This window comes from Panthera onca, chromosome B2 (genome assembly GCF_046562875.1).
Source record: "Panthera onca isolate mPanOnc1 chromosome B2, mPanOnc1 haplotype 2, whole genome shotgun sequence".
NCBI classification, from domain to species: domain Eukaryota; kingdom Metazoa; phylum Chordata; class Mammalia; order Carnivora; family Felidae; genus Panthera; species Panthera onca.
Genome location: NC_138343.1, coordinates 28,543,207 through 28,549,371, shown reverse-complemented (window position 1 = coordinate 28,549,371; position 6,165 = coordinate 28,543,207).

The following is a 6,165-nucleotide window of genomic DNA, read 5'->3' as shown; positions in this document are numbered from 1 at the left end:
CCACCAGTTGCACTCCTAGGTATTTATCCAGAGGATACAAAAATGCTGATTCAAAGGGGTACACGCATTCCAATGTTTAAAGCAGCACTATCAACAATAGCCAAATTATGGAAAAAGCCCAAATATCCATCAACTGATGAATGGATAGAGAAGATATGGTGTGTGTGTGTGTGTGTGTTCCATATATATATATGGAATACTACTCTGCAATGAAAAAGAATGAAATCTTGCCATTTGTAACAATGTGGATGAATCTAGAAGACATTATGCTAAGTAAAAAAATCATTTAGAAAAAGATAATGTGATTTCACTCATATGTGGAATTTGAGAAACACAACAGATGAATATAAGGGAAGGAAAGGAAAAATAATATAAAAACAGAGAGGGAAGCAAACCATAAGAGACTCTTAAATACAGAGAACAAACTGAGCATTGCTAGAGGGGAGGTGGGGGGGATGGGTTAAATAGGTGATGGGCATTAAGGAGGGCACTTTTTTGGGATAAGCACTGGGTGTCATATGTAAGAGATGTATCACTGGGTTCTTCTCCTGAAACCAAGACTACACTGTATGTTAGGATTTCAACTTGAATTTAAATTAAAAAAAATATCTACTGCTTCTTAAAAAGAGACTTTAAGGGACAAATAAACTTGAGAAAAGTCTGTTGAAAGGAATAGTGATGAAGCATAGGTTATGGAATGGCAGAGGGGAAGGACTGAAGGAGAACCCCATAGTAACCTGTGTGGACCAGTGACCATTTGGATGGTGGGCATCCCAGGATGTGTTTCAGTGGAGACCACACCGAGGACCAGAATGCCCTCTCCACTTTCTCCCCCTACCACCTGCCTGGGCCCTAAAGAAGCAGTGCTAAATTTAGTGCCAACTCAAAAGATACAAAGTGAATTGAGATTGAGTTTTCATTATCCTTGTGGAATAAGAGCTAAAATGAAAAATATATTGTTAAAGAAAATTTGAATTATATTTCTTAAAAACTTTCACTATAGACTTAGATTTGTACTTGCTGTGTCTATAGTACAACACTGACCATTCTTTATTGTAATTGCCTATTTATTAATTTTTCTTCCCTAACATAACTCCTTGAAGATAGAAGCTGGGTTTGCTATTGTATAGCCAGTACTTGGAGCAGCATCTGACCCTTAGTATGAACTCACATGGATTTGCCTAATAGGTCCAACAGTGTCCAAAGAGGTATTAGCTAAATAATGGGCCATCTATAGAATGAAATGTTATGTAACCACTTAAAAATTTGTATGGCATGCAAGTATTTTATGACATGGAAAAATGTTTGTTACTTTGTTAAGTGAAAAGGAAGCAAGTTTCAAAACAATGTGAGATTTGTTTTAAGTGGTGGCAATTTTTAATTTTCTTGTGTGTTCTTTTATATTTTCCAAAATTTCTTCAATGATCACTTATTTTGTTATCAGGAAAAAAAGCAGAAAAGTTTGTATGTTTCCTTCTAAGTTTGTATGTTTCTTTAAACATGTGTGTGTATTTCCTTTCTTACTCATTGCCTTTCCAGGGGAAAGGCACAGAACATGAGTGGATCTTTTCTGCCACAGGAAGCTCTTCCCTGACTGTGGGGCAGGGAAAAAGAGAGAACTCTTTCTTCCCTGCCTTTCTCTGGGGTTCTTGTCTTTACTTCCCCTTGGATGCCCTTTCTCTCCCACTCTTCATCTCTCCAAGATGAATGGTATGCTCCTCCCAGCTATCCTATTGAAGATGAACACTGTCTTGGCTTCCTGGCTGTAGCTATGGCCCTCTTTTACCCCCATCCCCTACTCTCCCTAGGAAGACTTCCCTCTATCATTCCCCCATCCTCTTTTACTCCTCTAGACTCCACACTTTGCCTTTGCCTCCACTGTTTACTTTCATGTGAATGACAACACTTGGGGTTGCTCGAAAACAGGAAGGAAAAGAACACTTTATTCATTCACTCATGCAGTCATTCATTCATTCATTCATTCCAGTATAGTTAATGACAGTGTTGTGTTTCAGGTGTACAATATAAAGCATCAACAATTCTATACATTTCTCAACACTCATCAAGGTAAGTGTATTTTTAATCCTCCGTATCTATTTCACCCATTCCCCCTCTACCAACTTCTGGCAACCACCAGTTTGTTCTCTGTATTTAAGAGTCTAGTTTTTTGTTTGTCTGTTTTTGTTTTTTCTTCATTTGGTCATTTATTTTGTTTCTTAAATTCCACATATGAGTGAAATCTTATGGTGTTTGTCTTTTTGGGACTTATTTCACTTAGCATTGTACCTTTTAGGTCCATCCATGTTGTTGTAAGTGGCAAGATTTCATTCTTTTTTATGGTTTAATAATATTCCATTATATTCCTATATATATGTATCATGTATATGTGATATATATATTCCAATATGTATATCACATCTTCTTTATCCATTCATCTGTCTTATCTATGGACATTTGAATTGCTTCCATATCTTGGCTGATGTAATGTAAATGATACTGGAATATACATAGTGTGCATATATCTCTTCAAATTGGTCTTTTTGTTTTCTTTGGGTAGATATCCAATAGTAGAATTATTGGATGATATGGTAATTCCATTTTTAATATTTTGAAGAATGTCCATACTGTTTTCCACAGTGGCTTCACAATTTGCATTCCCACCAACAGTGTACCAGTATTCTTTTTTCTCCCCATCCTCACCAACCCTTGTTATTGCTTGTGTTTTTGGTTTTAGCCATTCTGAAAGGTGCAAAATTATATCTCATTGTGGTTTTTAATTTGCATTTCCCTGATGAATGAAGATATTGAATATCTTTTCATGTATTTACTGGTCACCTGTATGTCTTAGAAAAATCTCTATATTCTTAGAAAAATCTGCCCATTTTTTTAAGTTTATTCATTTATTTTGATGGGGGGGGGAGAAGGAGATAGCAGGGGAAGAGAAGAGAGAGAGAGGGAGTGAGAGAATCCCAAGCAGTCCCCACACGTGAAGCCCAATTTGGGGCTCAATTTCACGCCCCATGAGATCATGACTCAAGAGTCCATTGCTTAACTGGCTGAGCCACCCAGGTGCCTCTCCTCTGCTCATTTTTATTTGAAATATTTGTTTTGTTGGTGTTGAGTTGTATACATTTTTTAATATATTTTGGACATTAACCTTTTACCAGATATATCATTTGCAAATATCTTCTCTCGTAATTTTTTAAAAATTTGTTTGAGAGAAAGAGCAGGGGAGAGGGAAAGACAGATAGGAGGGGGTCTCAAGAAGGCTCCATGCCTAGCCCAGAGCTTGACACAGGGATAAATACAATGATCCCGGGATTACAACCTGAGATCAACCTTGTCATTCAGTAGGTTGCCTTTTTGTTTTGTTGATGGTTTCCTTTGCTATACAAAGCTTTTTATTTTTGTGTAGTCTCAATAGTTTAATTTTGCTTTTGTTTCTCCTGTTAAAGGTATATATATATATATATATATATATATATATATATATTCAACAGGACATCTTAGCCTTGAGGGTGTCATGGGATGGCATATATATATATATATATATATATATATAGTGGCCAAATACACAAAAAACAAAACGTGCCATTTTCAAGTATACAGTTGTACTATTGTACAACCACCACCACAAAACTCTTTCATCTTATGAAACTGAAACTCTGCATTCATTAAACATTCACTCCTTTCCTACTTCCCTCTAGCCTCTGGTAACCCCCATTCTACTTTCTGTCTCTATGAATTTGACTACCCTAGGTACCTCATATAAGAGAAATCATACAATATTTGTCCTTTTGTGACTGGCTTATTTCATTTAGCATAATGTTCTCAAGGTTTATCCATGTTGTAGCATGTGTCAGACCTTCCTTCCTTTACAAGCATTGTATGTATATACCACATTTTCTTTATCCATTCATCTTTCTATGAATGAACATTTGGGTGGCTTCCAACTTTTGACTATTCTAAATGATGCTGCTATGAACATGGGGGTACAAATATCTGTCCAAGACCCTACTTTTAGTTTTTTAGGATATTGGAATTGCTAGATCATATGGTAATTCCATGTTTAATTTTTTGAAGACTTTATGTGTTTTCGATAGCAGCTGCACCATTTCACATTCCTACCAACAATGCAAAAGAGTTCCAATTTCTCCACATTGTCTCAAACACTTGTTACATTCTGAAGAACTTAAAAGAAATTATTAACTCAACAAACATCTCCTGAAGATCCACCATGTTCCTGGCCTTCTGCTGGTTTCCAGGGATACACAGCTTCAACAGGACAACATCCTAGCCTTGAGGGTGTCTAAGGATGGCATAGGTATGGTATGGGCTATGTAGGTGCTGTGGGCAGGGCACCTTCACCAGTCAGGGGTAGGGGGTGGTCAGTGATGACCCTTGAGAAGGAATTATTTTCATCCCCATTTTTAAAGTGAAGAAACTGAGGCTCAGAAACCTTAAGGCACTAGCCTAATGTTGAACAGCTACTAAGAAGCAAAGCCAGGATTCTAATCCAGATCTTTCTGATTTCAAAGCCTCATGTTGATTCTGATGCCAAGCTGTAGTTGAGGGACTGAGTAGTCAGAGAGGTGACAGTTTACCCCATTCACATGATTGGTGAGCTTCCCACCAGCATCAAACCCAGACTAAGACCTTTGGCCTTTTTTCACCAAGATGAGTCCCACAGATGGGAGCCTATCCCTTTAGATGAAGAAAGAGACTAGAAGCAAAGAGAACACCAAGACATCCAGAAAGAGAGAAAATCCAAGGATTTGAGATTTTGCTTTAAGATCTGGCTAATACCCATTTAAAATCTCATTAAATTACCATTTATTGGGTACTAAATGCTTTAATATGTATCTGCTCATTTGATCCTTGAAGTAATCCTAGAAGACAAGTGTTGTATTTCTCACCTTACCAAAAGAGAAACTGAGGGCCAGGAGGTAACATATTAAGGTTGCATGATTAACAAGTGTCAGGGAAAGAACATAACCCCAGCTCATCCTATACCAGGTACTCTACTTGTCTGCTATAAAAATCGGTCTTTTAGTTTACTTTGTAAAATGAGCATTTACTTCATGGGATCATTGTCAGGATTAGTGGGTAAAGTGTCAAGAATAATGTCTGGGATATAGTTAGTGCTATGGAACTATTGGTTATTATTATTTTAAGCTCAGTATTTATTATAAGCTTCTTTGAGAGTTAGAGAAAGTAGCTTATTTCAGTAGTCACATATATACTGCACTCAAAATTTTACGATTATTTATATATTACCTAATTAAAACTTATGGCAAATATTTATTCATTCAATATCTATTTAAAAATGTGACTTCTCAAAATACATTTTAAAATATTGTTATTTTCTTAAAATCTTTAGGTGGACTCACTTTTAAAATTTAAATGTCTAGCATCATTGTAAACAATAAAAATTGGTAAAAGACACAAAGTTGACACACTTGTATATCTATTTTCTAATATCCATTTAAAATAAACAATAATGGGACACAGGGAGAGAAGATGGCGCAGTAGGAGGACACTGGGCTCACCGTGCGTCCTGCCGATCACTTAGATTCCACCTATACCTGCCTAAATAACCCAGAAAACCGCCAGAGGATTAACAGAACAGAGTCTCCGGAGCCAAGCGCAGACTAGAGGCCCACGGAAGAGGGTAGGAAGGGCGGTGAGGCGGTGCGCACTCCACGGACTGGCGGGAGGGAGCCAGGGCGGAGGGGCGGCTCGCTGGCCAAGCAAAGTCCCCGAGTCCGGCAGGCAAAAGCAGAGGGGCCTGACGGACTGTGTTCCGACAGCAAGCGCGACTTAGCATCTGGGAGGTCATAAGTTAACAGCTCTGCTCAGAAAGCGGGAAGGCTGGAGGACAAAGGGAGGGAGAGCTGCTGAGCCCCCGGACGACAGAGCTCAGTTTGGTGGGGAACAAAGGCGCACGCCAGCGCCATCTCCCCCGCACATCCCCCAGCCAAAATCCCAAAGAGAACCAGTTCCTGCCAGGGAACTTGCTCGCTCTGCACAAAAACCCAACTCTGTGCTTCTGCAGAGCCAAACCTCCGGCAGCGGATCTGACTCCCTCCCACTGCCACAGGGCCCCTCCTGAAGTGGATCATCTAAGGAGAAGCGAACTAAGCCTACCCCTCCTGCCCCCATGCA